At 44.6% G+C, this 16154-nt stretch overlaps 1 pseudogene; it reads right to left on the reverse strand.

Annotated features, from left to right (window-relative positions):
* Positions 1-2281: 2281 nt before the first annotated feature.
* LOC128589684 (60S ribosomal protein L12-like) overlaps positions 2282-16154 on the reverse strand; it is a 123086-nt pseudogene continuing 109213 nt past the window's right edge.

Raw genomic sequence — 16154 nt, forward strand, 5'->3', positions numbered from 1 at the left:
GGCTCACTGAAGCAATGAGACTGAGTGTTCACAGAGCGATGGAGAAGGGCTGGGCAGGGAAAATAAAAGTAATAATATATCAAGAGAAGCTAGAATTCCTTATCAAATAGCCTGAAAAGGTGGTGTGCATTTGTAGCCCCTTAAGAAGAGGTACTAGAGTTGGCTCAAGGATTCTGGGGAAACTAACATCAAAAGAGAAGGCCTTGGAAATGTAGCCAAAGATGCCACCATGCCAATGCTTGACAGAGGTAAAGCCACTTACATCCAAATGGAACCCATAAGTCTAAACCACAATAATCATAGTCACACAATGATGCTTTTTAACAGACCAGAGTCCCTTCTACATCCCCCCTCCTCTGACCCTGATGGACCTGCCTAGAAATGGAATGATCTTCCAGACAAGACTGAGATCTAATTTCTCACCCTCTAGAGAGTTAAAGCTTAAAGTCAGGATAAATTTGATTTATAAAAACAAGGAATTTTTTTAACCTCTCATGAGAGTATATCAAATTGTTAACTGTTATAAAGGCAAATGCAAGCCAAACAGACAGACGTACATAAATAAGACAGCTACTAACTGCTGATTAGAGCAGCATGTGTCTCCTGAAGCTCCAGTTTAAATATCGTAACCAAAGCCCTCTGGAAATCCACTCTTCAGCAAACTTTGGTGGGTCACCCTTCCTAATGACCTGCAAACAAAACACCTCCCTCTCCTTCCTCATTTATTTTATAAATGGGAAATTAAACTGCCATCTCCAGATCCAAACTGGCTTAAATCCAGATACACAGGGGCAGGCTCAGTGTGAGCGGAAAGAAGGAGCAGATTGTCCCTCCTTCCAGGAGTCTCCCTCAGCTGGGTCTCCAAACAGCTAAAGAATATCACGAGAAGACAGACTCTCAACCCCACATGGCCACAACAAATCAACTAGCATCATCTCATGGAGAGATGTTGCTGGCCACTGGAAATGCTCAGGGAAGTGTCGGTGTCGCTCGGCCACCGGCCAGCAGGGACGAACACACCAACGCAAACAGCTTTCAGCAGGTTTATTATCAGGTACAAGCAGCTTGTCCGGGGAGAGCAGGATGGAAAAGCCCTCTAACCTTGTCCGGGGAGAGCAGGATGGAAAAGCCCTCTAACCTTGTCCGGGGAGAGCAGGATGGAAAAGCCCTAACCTTGTCCGAGGAGAGCAGGATGGAAAAGCTCTCTCTAACCTTGTTTACAGCACTCTGTATATATACTCTAGGACACTTCCTGTTGTCAGTTTCTTGACTTAGATATCTCTCCAATGAGCGCAAAGGGCACGGGCGGCAAGGTTGTTGCCAGGGCGCAGCCTGCAAGCAGGTTTCCTAAAGTACGCCTCCGCCATCCTGTTTTTGTGCCTGATTGATACATTGTATAAGGGCCCTCCACATCTCCCCCTTTTTATTTATTTATTGCGAGTTGTGACCATGCCTGTCTTAGGTTGTCCCCCTGTCCGAGTATAGTCTTACCGGTCATGGAGGGTACAGGCAGCAGTGGCCTGTCCTCTGTCTTAGGTTGATCTACATCGGGGGGGATCTTACCCGTCATTGGCTACTGGTCCAGCATGCTAATCTAGATTTGGGGGGAACCTCCTGCTTGGAGGGCGAGGAGGGCCTGCTGGACGATGACGCGGTCTCGTTGTTGTCTTTGGCAGAGGGTAAGGAGAAGTTTGATGCAAAAGACTATGGCAACTAGAAGTATAATACTTAAAGCCTCGGTGCCGGCCCAATTGCGGGCATGGGAGAGCAAACTAGTTACTTTTCCTAGAATATCGCGAGTGGTAATTACTTGTACTGGAGTGCTATTGATACTAACAATATGATTCAACATTTGACAGGTGAGGTTTTCAAATTATGCATCCCAGCTCCCCAGAAGGTAACGGGATAGTTGCAAGGAAGCATTACGCAGGGTACCATTAGGTTCAAAAATTGTGGGGGTAACACACAAGGAACTAAACAACCAAAGGAGAGGCATCTCTCCACATCATCCACCCGCTGCTGCAAAATGTCCACTCCCTAATCGACCAACAACAGTCCAGCGCGAAGGCGTCCGGCTGCGGCGGCCCGGGTGCACAGGGCCTCCGCAACTGAGGGGGACAATTGGTTGACAGCAGTAGCGGTAGGGACCGCGGTGGCAAGGGCTGCAGTCGCGGTGGCGGCGGCTGCGAGGGCTGTGGCAATGGCCGTGACAAGGGCCGCGGTGACTCCGAAGTCGGGCTTCGATGTGGCTCCATGGGCGCGGCTTCATCGTGTGAGGGGTTCACTGGACGGGTGAGTCTTTCCGGGACCCACACCGGGGAGCTCTGGTCCTGTGGAGAAACACAAACTGCACCTCGGTTCCAGATGAGAACCAGGTCTGGGCCACGCCATTGGCCGGTAAGGACATCCTTCCAGCGCACTTGCACTGGGGAGCTGGTTTGGCGACCAAGGCAGTGGCGGTCTGCTGCTGTTTGCCCTTTGGCATCCAAAGTTAAAAAATTAAAAATGAAGAAGATTGTGTTGAACGAGGACAGGCAACGAACTGCTGTTCTCACTCAGACTCAAGACAGATACAACAAAAGGGGTCACGAACACCAGACAGTACACACACTTAACAAAAGACTAACACCCGCCACTATGGTCGTGGCCAATGACCCGTGTACACAATCCCCTGCTCTGATCGCGGGCCCTCACTTTTGTCGCGAGCTGGATCCCTTTTCCTGGATCCCTTTTCCTCTCCCGCTTTGAACGCGGGCCCTCGCTTTTGTCGCGAGCCAGATCCCTTCTCCTCCCTTGCAAGCTCTGCGGCTACCGCAGAAGTCTCCCCCACCACTTATCTACCTGGTGGGGCTACCCGGACAAACCTGGCACGGGGAGCGGCTTACCTGTCAGCTGAAAGCAGGCTCGAGAGGGGATCATGAAGTTCCCGGGTTTCGGCACCAGTTGTCGGTGTCGCTCGGCCACCGGCCAGCAGGGACGAACACACCAACGCAATCAGCTTTCAGCAGGTTTATTATCAGGTACAAACAGCTTGTCCAGGGAGAGCAGGATGGAAAAGCCCTCTAACCTTGTCCGGGGAGAGCAGGATGGAAAAGCCCTCTAACCTTGTCCGGGGAGAGCAGGATGGAAAAGCCCTAACCTTGTCCGAGGAGAGCAGGATGGAAAAGCTCTCTCTAACCTTGTTTACAGCACTCTGTATATATACTCTAGGACACTTCCTGTTGTCAGTTTCTTGACTTAGATATCTCTCCAATGAGCACAAAGGGCACGGGCGGCAAGGTTGTTGCCAGGGCGCAGCCTGCAAGCAGGTTTCCTAAAGTACGCCTCTGCCATCCTGTTTTTGTGCCTGATTGATACATTGTATAAGGGCCCTCCACAGGAAGAAGGGAGCCTTTCTCTTGTACGGAATGAGCTTCTTCCAAGGAAACCTGCTTAAGCTCTAGGCTATAATCTCCTACTGTTGATCTCACAGAGGTGTAGAGGTCCTGTTTCTTGGCTCTGACAGTAGGCTGCTGTCTTCCTTGCAGCCTTGGTCCCCACCCTCCCCTCCCATCCCATCCCCTCCCCCCAGTGGAGTCAGAGAGACTCCCGAAGTCTCTCACAGCCCAGTCTCCACTCACATCTCTGTCTACTGAAAGGGAAACGTCCTTCAGTGCAGCTCCACAGCTTCTCACATCCGTGCCCTTGATTGTGTCTTAGAACCACAGCTTTCTAGTCCATCTCAGTCATAAGAAGTCTCATTTCAATCATTTAAACCCATCATCTTTCAGGAATCCTGCCCAGGATCAACCCAAATCCAATCTCACATGCAATGTGAAGGCTTTCCCTTCTCCTAGCCCAGGCCAGACCTATAGCGTAGGAAGGAAAAGGCACAGTGTGTCCCTTCACTGCTCCTCAGCCTGCACCTCTCTCAACCTGGCCTGCCTTCCTCTCAAGAGCGGCAGTTCAGGAGGAGGCAAGAGAGAAGCAGGACCCTCTCATATAAACTACGTCATTCTCTTCACTGGCAGCCCCTCCACTGGGGCTACATGTGGGCTTTGGGGACAATCCCGGAAGGACATCCATGCTGATGTCAACCTAAGATAACAACAGAGAGAGATTCCCCAAAGACAATTAGTTTATTTTTGAGTGAACAGAAGGATTGCAACCCAGGAATTCACTCCCCGTGGCAGCCCATGGGAACCCATGAGTGTACCCAGGGAAGCAACAAAGACAAGTGTTTTTAAAGACAAGAAAAGTAAGGTTATATAAGTTGTTTTTTTAAAAAAAAAAAATTATTCTGAGTTACAAAGACCAGTAACATGGGTGGCATGAGTCTCAGTTCAGACAGACAATTACTAGGCAGATGTGCCCAAGGTAGTATTCTTAGTATGAGGGTATGGTGGACTTTTTGCAGGATTGTGGCTTTCAATGAATCCTTGTAATAGCTGCTATCATGGGCACATTCAATGAGAGCCTCTCCTTCATGGCTTCCTGAGTCCTTTTTTTTTTTTTTTTTTTTAGGATTTGGAATAGGTGACTCCATTTTTATTCTGACAACTATAACACACTACACAAAACATGGACCAGGCAGTGCCTGTGGCTCAAAGGAGTAAGGCGCTGGCCCTATATGCCGGAGGTGGCAGGTTCAAACCCAGCCCCGGCCAAAAACTGCAAAACATGGACCAGGGCACAGACTCCTCATGACTTTCTGTATCCTTCCTCTCCTCACCTCTTGCTCCTTCATATACCCATAGCTTTTGAGGGCTGAGTCCTCCCATGCAGGCCACCCTCTTCAATCTGCCTCCATGATGGCCCAGGCCACCTATGTTTCACAGCACCCATGGATGATTCCCAGGAAGCTGACCAATCCCTGGCAGACCAAGTGCTGGACATGCAGACATCATGGGCTGCTCCCACCAGCACCCACCTTCAAAGTCATCTCTGCAGGAAGTAACACCATTTCTTTATGCTCACGATGCCTTCTTGCTTCCAGTGATTTGTACCAAATTCTCCCCCAAACTCTCCCACCATGCTCCATTCTCAGGCAACCTCAGACAAGGCCTACAGGCTCAACTGCTCAGCAAGCATCAACCCCAGAAGGTCACTGCCAGGTGCTCTTTTCTCTCTTCTCTGGGGTAGATGGGAACATCTGTCCCTCTTTCTGCTGGAAAGTAGAGGAAATGCCCCACCACTCTTACTAGGCAGGCAACTCCCTTCTAAAAATCCCAGCAAGGACTTTCTCTTCTAGCATTCATAATCTTCTGCTTTTATAAACAAGTAGCAAGGGGTACAGAATTAGGGCAGTGAGGATCACAAGACGTCTGGGCCACGTCTAAGTAAGCCCCGCCTAGGTCTCGCAGCCCCTAGGTGAGCTCTCTAGACTGTGGGGTAATTAGGTCATGTTGCATTCAACTTTAAGGCTTCTGCAGAAATTTTGAAATGACAGGAAAAGTTTTGCATGTGATCCTGCTGCATATTCAAACGCTCCCAATCCTTCAAAGTCCCACATCAGCCCTAGGCCCCTCCAAAGAGGCTTTCTGCTCTGACAGCTCTGGCTCTCACAGACAAATTCTTTCTGGAACATCCAGTGCACTTGATGTCAGAACAACATATTCTGATGAGTAAATATATTCCATCTCATGTTCGTCTCTTCTTTCTCCACGTCGGTCCCAATAGCACAGCAGACTTTTTGAAGCTAGAGACTGTGCTTTATACTTATTTTGTATCCCCTGTGGCTTTTACCACTTCACTGCCAACATAAAGGTGATCACTACATATTTGAAGTGAGTTGAATTGAATTTTCAATCAGACCCAAGCTGTACGGAGGGAGCCTCGGCATGGTTAGGGGTGCAGCACACAGAGCAGAGAGAGGGATTGCACACCAAGTTTCTCTCTGAAATTTACACGTTGTAAAATTGAACAGGGCCTTTGTAAAGATAACATATGCTGCTGTTCCTTGGAGTTAGAATATGCTGTTTATACATCCTGAGGAATAATAAGCTGGGCTTAGGGATCCAAAGTATCAAGTCCTTTTGCACAGGCAGCCCTGCGAACGGGAAGTGAAAGGGAGAGCTGGACGTGGGCCTCTTCCCCTTCTCAGCTTAGCCCCTTCCCACTGGGGCGTAGTGGCCGAGGTTCAGATATGCAGAAAATCCCTGTAGGCACCACAGGTTAGATGGGCTTCTCCCTTTCTCCTCGCCTCTCCTGTCACACACAAGCACATAGGGATATGAACATTTTCTCAATGCATCAGGAGAAAGTTACTTACCAAAATGCAAATAAACACTATAGGCCAAGCTAGTTTCTCTCCTCCCGTACCTTCACACACCTCCACCACCAGGGAATCTTTTCAGATAGAATGTAACACCATTCAACCACATCAAGGTATACTTTGATACATTTAACTTTAAGATGTCTAGTGCACATAAGTAAAAGAGAAACCTAAGGTCTTGGGCCAAAGAACCTAACAAGTTCAGGAATACCGCCATCAATATCAAATACAAAATGACATGGCAGTGGCCCTCAGGCTAGAGCAAGAAATTCAGAATTAATGCACCTCCCCTCTTTGCCTTGTACACTTATGGGAACCCTGAAACACGCGCTATCAGTTCCTTCCAAAGCTGGTGGAGTTAGGGGTCCTCAGCCTCGGTCTCTGAATGATGCACAGACACCCCACATTTTCCCTTGAGTTGAGAAAGCAATACCAAGGCCCCATCTGCAGTTTCCCTGCCCCTCTGGTCTTCTCCACCCTGCAAAGGGGCAGTGGCCATGCTCTCCTAGACCCATTGGACCAGGAGGTCCCTCTTCCATGCCCAATTAGGTGGTTTCTTCCCTAACTCTCCTCCCTTCCTTTCACCTTTTGGGTGAAAATTATATAATATCATTTCATATCATATCATATCATTTGTACGAGTGAACTAACTGAGAAGCAATTACAGGTCATTTATACTTGATCTGTGACCCTCAGGTAGCAGCCAGAGGAAGTAGGGCCAAAGAGAAGGCATTAGGAGCCCTTCTCACCACCCTTAGCATCCAGTTGGCATCCTATAATCCCACAAAGAAAGGCTCTAAGAGTGGAATTTTAACATCAGGGCGTGGAGATAACTGAGGTGTATGAGTTGTGCCTCTTCTTGGTCTTGTGGCTGATGGCATTGTCATCTCCAAAGTAATGATTCTTTTTATGTGACAAGAAGTTGAAGAAAGGGATGCTGAGTGAAGAAGTCCATATATTCCCCATAACTCGAATTACTACAATGAATTGCTCCATTACTCACCTTTGTACTGAACATTAATCACAAAAACAAAAAACTGCAGAGCCATGAAGTTAGCGAGGATGTGCTATTTCAACCCTGTACCCTGTGCCAAGTGGTGCAGCCGTGATGAGGGATCTGTACTGCTCCCCCTTTCCATCTGTTTTTAAACCACCAGTACAGATGTTTGTGGGGAAAACCCACAGCAGTGACTGAGATAGAGCTGACCCTTGGGAAAGTCCCAAAGTCATCTATGAGGGTCACCTTCCCACCTGGGTCCTACTCCCATTCAACCTGCCTGTAAATGTTCATGCCCTATTATACCAAACCACTCAGAAACCTGAAACAGTAGCAATATCCATGTTAAGAAAGGATAACTCAAAAGTATTTATTTCACATCACAGAAAGGAAAAAATCATTAAGGGAAATATCAAGTTGCCAAGAAATATGTAAACAGGATCTCATTTGTCTGTATATGTTTTAACAAAATTTATACTATTCTATTTCCCCCCAGCCTATAGGACATAGGCTCAAATTTGAATCTAAGTAGGCTCACAGAAAATATGCACAAAAAATATGAAAGATGATACTTTTACGAACAATAAAAAATATTTCCTTTCTCTGCCTTTGAAATATTCAGCCAAGTGAGTATTCTGTTAGTTTTTCCAAGTTTGGCTGAAGTCTTGTTTAAGGAATAAGTAGCCAGGAGAAGTAAAACAAAACTACAAGCATAATAGAAAATCATAGAAGACTGTTTGGAAACTTTAAATTGAAAAAACAAAATTTTGAGAAACTATAGCAATCTTTACGTGTTTGTTACAGCCGTGAAAGAACGGGAATTTGAGAATGTCATTTGTGCTTCTGGTCTCCTTCCCTAAAGCTTGTGATTTCAAAAGCACCAGTAGTGAGGTTGACCTCAGCCAGCACCGTCCAACAAGCCCTGAGAGTTGTCACGTACCAGGTCCTATTCAAGACCTTAACATACTACTTCATTAATACTCCCAGTAACTTTAAAAGATAAATATTTTAATGATCATCATCTTACAGTTAAAAGAAATTATAATCACTATCATTTGCCCGGCAGAGATAAGGCTTCAGCACTGCCAGGGTGGACAGCACCCTCTTCTCTGTCCCCTTCTCTCTATACCTCTCCGTCATCTGCCCCTCTGCCATCAAATCTGACAGGCCTCTGCCTACCTCTACCCTGAAATCTGAGTACTGTGTTCTAACTGTAAAAGAAAAATATTCAAAAAGAGTAGGAGCCTGAGAGGAGAGAGGAGAAAAGATGATACAGGAGTGAAAGCTGCCAGGTAGCTGCCCCACGTGGCCTCTCTGACTGTGACTGGGGTTGTGTTAGCTGAAGGGTGAGGCCCAGTTTCTGGAGGACTCACTGTGATAGGAGCCTTTCTGGGGCTCTCGGCACCTGCAGCCTAGGAAACCCATGGCCCAGCTTCAGGGGACGCTTTTCTCTCACCTTCCATACACATAGCCCAGTCCCACTCTGACTCTTTGAAGATTGCTGCTTCAGGAACACTAGAAAGGAGCATCTCTGGCAGAATCTTAAGGGTTATTGCAGTGGACACCACTAGCAGTGTCTTCAGATGAACCATGGAAGGATACTGATCAGTAGGAATCAGCAGAGAAAGAAAGAAGCCCAGTGGCTGTGTCACAGAGGCCAGCAGGTCCAGTGTTTTGTACATACACTAGGGGACACTTCTTATCATTTGGTTGAGGTCCAGAATAAACATTTAAATGTCCATAAGAGGAGTTTGGATGGGAGGAGAGCGCTGTCAATGTGGCTCCCAAGTACAGGCCAGTAAGGATAATGTTTGGACCACAATCACAGTCCTGGCCCCCAGATGTGCTCTGCACTGCTTTCAGCAGGATGTTGAAAACTGGAGTGTGTCCAGGGAGAGGTGACCATGCCGAAAGAATGTCCAGGTGAAAGGCAATCTTCAACCCAAAAAAGGGAAGCTGTGGTAACTATCTGGAAATATTTAAAGAACTATCAAATGCAAAATTAAATGTTTTCACTAATATGAGAGAAGAACTTGGATCTTCATGGGGAAGCAGTTTTCAGCTCAGAATGGAGAAGATGTTCTGATCAGTGCAGCTGTTCAACAAAAGCACGGGCTGTCCCTTCCAGGCAGGGTTGAAACTCTCAGAAGTGGCTCTGTGTCTGTGACAGCCTACATCCAATTTACACGATGACTGCTCAGGCACTTCTGATTCTGAGATTTAAAATCTGAATATGTCAGAACATTATTCCCAATTCTTTAGGACTCTGATTCAGGCTTTGGTCTTTTCCTAGCTATAGAAGCCATTGATTACATTAAAAATGCCTTCACATAAATTGAGCATAATGAATAGGGTGTTGCCATGAAGAGAGCACTGAAATAGACAAGCCAGCTCTGCTCCAGAATGTTCTGCATAATCACTGTGTAATCTTGGAAAAAAATCCCTTGGGCTCCCTGAGCATGAGTTTCTTCATATGTAAAATGGTATCGGCTCGTAGGTAAGAAGAACACTCCTTAGCAATAGAATAATTGAAACCCCAGCCATCGTAGCATTCTGAGTGCCCCCCAAAAGTCAGCTCTGCCCCACGGCAAATCGCGGAGGAGCCGAGGTGTCCCTCAGTGCTCTCACCTCCTCCTTCTCACAAATCTCCACACCTCAGCTACATCTTTCCTTCAGAATCTTACACTCATTGCTTCCAGGTCTCCTCGGTCACAAAGGAAAGAAATCTGGAAAATTCCCTCAGAGAAAGACGTTAGCAACTTGGACATCTTCAGCCTTACAGAAAAGTAAAGATTTTTACAAACAAACATCCCATGGCAAAGGCAGTACTGAACTTGTCCTTTCTCTTTCCTCTCTTTCCATGGCGCCCAGAGGTGGGGCTTTATACTTGGACAGAGAAATCTTCCTCCCACGGATCAAAGAGGCAGATGGTATAGAAATTTTTACATGTAGAGCCAAGAATTTTTTTTCCTCCCTCACCAAAAGGGCTTAGCTTGAAATTGAAGAGTGATTGAATGAAGCAGCATCAAGCACTTCCTCCTAATAAATGCAGCCGCAGGAGCCAGCCTAAGAAATGTGATTTTCCAGTCTGCTTGGCCAAAGCTGTTATCACCCTTACGTGAAACACATTCTCTCTTAAAACAATAATCAATATTAGACACCTGCCGCCTTCATTCAAATCCTGTAATATGCAGAGATCTTCTGGCCCAGGCAATAGGGAGGAAAAAGCCTTGTGGGTTTGTTTCATTGCTCACCTGGACCAAATTCAGGAGCCTGGGTAGAAAGCAATGAGAGCAAAGAACTGGATGGTCACTGGGAGCCTCGCCAGTGAAGCAGGCAGGGGCCACTTCCTTCTGTCCTTCCCACCTCCACTCAGTGTGTGTGTGGCTGTCGGCATAACGTATCATCTAAGTTATGCTGCAAGGGGAGTCATTATTAGCAAAGGAAAAGTTTGTTGTTCAGATGGCCCATCTGAGACATTCAAAAGGCCAATAGTGCTCACAGAAAGACCAGGCCTCACCCTCTACCTCTAGAGCAGTGGACAAAGGTCCTCGGGTTTGGGGATTGGGAGCAATTTGGGATAACAATGCCAGAAAGGATGTGGGAAATAGACGGAAGTCAGGAGAGCACCGAAAGGGAAAGGGACCCCGAACCCCCAGTTGCAGCCCCTCCCTAAGTCATTATGACTACCTGGTAAGAGAGTGCTCCTCTGGTTATTATGACACCAGCCTGCAGGCTGTGGCGCCTACTGCAGGGTTACAGGCACTGCAGGGAAAACAAGCTCTTGGCATCAGAAGTCTACACCATATTTGAACATCAAGTGTACCACTGTCTGGCTGTATGACCTTTGGAAAGTTCCATGGTTTAAGGGGGATCCTCTTCTCTGTCCTCTGAAAAATAAAAGAAACATTTTGTGATAGGTAAAGTTCCAGGCCAATAGTTAATCATTTACCAAATTCATTCAACAAATTCATACTGACTAATTATGGTTGGCAGCTGGCATTCTTGATTTCTTTGCTACTTTTCACTGCCAAAATTGGGGCATTTTGTAGGTAAACTACTAAAATCTTAGTTTTTCAAATTAAAAAAATTAATTTAAAATATGTCTGAAAGTTACATAGGGCTTTAAATTTTTACTGTAACTAATTTAGAGAGCATTCTTCTCTAAAGAATGCTTCTTCCTCCATAAGTGGAAGAAAACGATAATGAACAAAGCAAAGACTCCTGGTTGGAGTAAGTCTCATTCTGAATCAAAGACTCTCTGTGTAGGCAGAGTATGTACAGAATGATGGTGTTCAAACCGTTATAGGTCCCTCTGCAGCGGGATCTCTGTCTACACAGGACAACATACACGAAGAAGAAAAAAGCAAACCAGAGTAGCCTCTTTGAAATGCAAATCATAGCTTGGGAGGAATAAAAAAGAATGCATTTCCTAAACAAAGAAAAGTTCAAAAAGATCTCAACATATTCAAAGAAAGGAAAGACTTGTTGGATGAGAAAGGAGCCAGAAGAAAATATTTGGCCTTAACTCATAACTACCTCCTCTCCATGCCCCCTAGTGTGGGGTCCCCAAAAAAACCATTCATCAGCAGAAAAATTTTGCACAAAACTCACTTATCAACAACTCAATGATGACTCTATTAATATACTCTGGTTTTTTCTTAATATGTTACTTTTTAAAGATATTTTTAATCATTTAATTTTTATTTTATTTTTTTTGAGACTTTTATTTTTTTTATTCAAATATGAGGGTACAATTTTTAGGTTACATTGCTCTCTCTTCCAGGATAAAGGAACTGAGACTTTTAGAGGTGTTACAATTTGCTCAAAAATTTCAGAGCCCCAAAGAGGCAAAGTAGGAACCCAAAGCAGGGTGAGGGTTTCAAGACCCCCAAGTTCTATGAGTTAGCTGCATTGAAATCTGAAACTCAGAGCGTGTGCATGTGAGTCTAAAACACCAGCAGAGATTATCCCTTCCTGTTATACTCAGGGACAGTTTCAGGGAACAGAAGAAATATGAATGTGACATGTCCCACTTGCTGCCTCATTTTTAATTTTTATTTTTAAAATTAAATTTTCTTACTTCTTTGACAGAGTAAGACTGTCCAAAAAAGTCTTATTTTTTGTGTAACTTTGTTTCCTTTTTAGTGCTACTTCATTGAATTAATTTTATCTCCTAATAATTAAAATTAGTATGGACATATGTTTATCATTTACATACTATTATATTTTTACTTCATGTCTTATAACATATTTACACATTTTCACATTTGAAATCAATTCTGTGCTTCTTGAATTCTGAATACTTCTATCTAATATAGCATTACATATATTTAAGGATTACATGGAGATAAAAACTGTGATGCTCATGTGAATGTCTTCCCGTGGTGGTGTACTCATTATTATTAATTGCCTTTATATGCTAGGTACTACATAGATATGACAGAACAGCAATAAGACCCATAAGAAGCTATTCTTCCTCACACTTTCAAATACACATACATAAATTACTGTCATATTGAGACAGAAGAAACATAAAAATCATTCTGGTGGTTTTCACATTATGCCGCAGGCAGCAAGCAAGTCCTTCAATCCTCCTGCTCCCCATTGCAAACAACCATGCTTGTTGTCCTATGAGGGGGTTCAAAAAGCACTGGGCTCTACCAAAATTGTCTCTGTTTTCAATTATGGATGCAAAACTAGTATAGAAACAATTAGAAGAGCCTATGAGCTCTTAACATTTAATGGATCTTCTTGGTGATAGTCACAGGAAAGAGATCGAACAGGAACAACAAAAAAGTTGAATCTTCTTGCAATGACAAGCAGGAGCGACTATCAGGAGGGCAGTTTTTTCCAAACATTTGGCATTAGATCTTCGTTTTTCCTGGGAAGAGTAACTTGGGTAATGGCGCAAAACTGGTGGGTCATCTAAGGAGAAAGCAGCATGAAGGAACATGAGTGATCAGAGGCAAGCAGGGGGAAGGGGGAGAAAACAGGTGCACCCTGAAAGGAGTTTTGAAATTACTTAAACAAAGCTGCTTGAATGCAAAAAGAAAAGAAACAAGGCAATATCACAAAGAGTATGTCACATCCCACCATCAATGCCTCAGCCCATCCTAACTCAGCAGACTCCAGTCACCCCCTCCGCAGGCAACCTGAATTAGTAAAACAACAAGAAAACAAAAGAACTAATTATAGGAAGATGTGTCTTGATTAAGAAAAAATGTAAATTAAAGAATTTTAAATACATTTCTATTTCTTTCTGGCAATAACAAAAAACATCAGTGAGGATCATGGATTGATTCCCAGATAATGCACCAAGTAAAGTTGGAGGATTTGCTTTACTTAATTAATAAAAGAGAAAAACTTTAATTCAACACATCAAACTGGAGATATAAATGAATGCTTCTAGAACATTTATGTTCCTTAACAATTTAAACATTAATATCTTTAAAACTCATAATTCTGCATTATTTATCTTAGCTGTTTATTATTCAGAGAGAAAATATCAACATCTCAAAACATCATATAATTTCAAATTTCCTGAGGTCCAAATTCATGGAACCGGTACCAAACACCCTTTAGTAAATGTCGTCCTAGGTGACTGGCATATTTAAGGCTTACGTTTTACCTGAAGAAACGGACACTAACAAGTCAGAGATTATATAGCATATCACATGGCAGTAAATTCTGTGAAGAGAAAAGAAGGAAAGGGGTATGTATTAGGAATAAGAGCGCTGGAGGAAGTTCCTTTTTAATAAGATGGTTGGGGAAGGGAGACTTTATTCATAACCAGTATTTAAGCAGAGGACTGAAGGGGATTAGGGAAGAAGACATGAAAATTACCTAGTAGAAAAGCATTTCAGCAGATGCAAAGGTCCTGAGGCAGAGTGGCCTGGATTTGTTTAAAGAGGCCAAGAATGCAGTGGACATGTAGGGCAGTCAGCAGCAGCCTCTTCTGGTCAGCTCCTTCATGGCCGTGCCTCAGCTGCCTCATGCCAAGTCACACCCTTCTCAGGGAAACACTCATCCAATAACTTATGAGACGAGAATAAAAGTTCAGTCCTTTTGGCCTGAGGGAAGACAACTCCCACAACCACACATGCTCTAGTGCCTCGGCAGGACTGCCGGCGGCTTTGTTGGGTGGACTTAGTACAACTTTCTCCTTTCCCCATTCCTCCTTAACCCACTTCTTCAAACAGAATTGAATCCTCATAAATATCCAGCACAATAAACTCCTTCTTGGCATCTGCTTGTGGAAAACCTGACCTGCCACAGAGTAAGCAAATGAGACAGCAGGTGAAGATGAGTTCAGAAAGTTATCTGGGACCTTAGCTTTGACTCTGACCAAAGGGCTCAGGATGCTTAGGAACAGAGAGAGCTGGCTTGGTCTGATTTGTACTTACAAAGATCCTCCGGCTGTCGTGTTGAGATCCCCCTGGCTGTTGTGTTGAGAAGAGAATGGAGGCGGACCAGGGTAGAGCAAGCAGGGGACAGCACTCACCTAGGCAAGGGAGGATGGTTTGGACCAGGCAAGAGTGATGGAGGAAGGGGTCATGAGAAATTGGGGGGAGGGACCCTGTGGGCAGATTTTGAAGGAAGAGCCCTCATGACTTGTTGATGAACTGGGTGTGGGGTGGGAGGGCAGAGAAGTCAAGGATGCCTCTTCTGTGCTGGGCTGAGCGAGTAGAGGACCAGAGTTGCCCTGTACTGAGGTAAAAATGTGGAAGAAACAGATTTGCTGGAGAATATTAAGAGATCAGTTTTTGACTCTTGACAAGTGAAATGCTTTTCGGATAGCCACATGGAGATATTAGGAAGACAGTAGGATAAATGAGTCTACACATGAAAGTGTAAGTTTAGAATCATCTGCGTATGATTGGGGGAAAGAGTGAGAATAGAAAGAGGAGAAAAGATGTCCAAGGACCTTGGAACAGTCATTCCAACATCTCGCTGTCCCCTGTGGTCGCAGTACCCTTCTCATTACTATGGCAAACATACTCTAGGATGAGCTGGAGTGTTCACAGTAGTGACAGGTAGCTTGGGCAATCAGTGGTCTCCATAACAATTTTGAGAGGCTTGTTCTCAAAAATCTCATGTTTTCTTTCTCTTGAGCTGTGAGCAGGAAAAATAAATCATCTCTACATAGAATCAGCCTTTACTAGACATCTTTGTCCTCTTCATGCTCAGGATTGACAGATCGATCCAATGCCCAAAGCATGTAATCAAACATGTTAGTTAGCTAGGGCAGGTAAAGAAAAAAATATAGCAAGACAGAAGAGACTGCAGCTCATCATCCTGTTGAATGAACAAAATAGTTCAGGTTTAAAAATTCCAGCTGCAATAGTGCCTAACACTGGGAGTAATGAACAACAGACATTATCAATCAACATAGCTTTGACTCTGGATCCAAGATACTTTATCTTAAACATCATGCCCAGGATAGATCTACTAATCTTGATTAAAACAACCTTTGTAAATCGGTCACAGTTTAATTTTTTTCTGTCACTGAGAAAACTTAAATTGTAGGTTACCTTTCAATGAGCAAGAAGGTAATATTAAGAAAAAAAAAAAAAAAAAAAAACATTGGTCTGGGTGCAGTGGCTCATTCCTGTAATCCTAGCCCTCTGGGAGGCCAGGGCAGGAGGACTGCTTGAGTTTAAGAGTTGGAGACTATCCTGAGCAAGAGCAAGCCCCCACCTGAGCTAAAAATAGAAAAATTAGCCAGTCATTGTGGTGGGCACCTATAGTCCTCCCCTACTCAGGAGGCTGAGGCAGAAGATCACTTGAACCCAGGAGTCTGAGGTTGCTATGAGCTAGGCTGATGCCAAGAGCCTCTATCCAAAAGAGTGAGACTCTGTCTCCAAAAAAAAAGAAGTGACCATAAACCTCTAAGAATCCATT

This window comes from Nycticebus coucang, chromosome 7 (assembly GCF_027406575.1).
Source record: "Nycticebus coucang isolate mNycCou1 chromosome 7, mNycCou1.pri, whole genome shotgun sequence".
Lineage (NCBI taxonomy): Eukaryota > Metazoa > Chordata > Mammalia > Primates > Lorisidae > Nycticebus > Nycticebus coucang.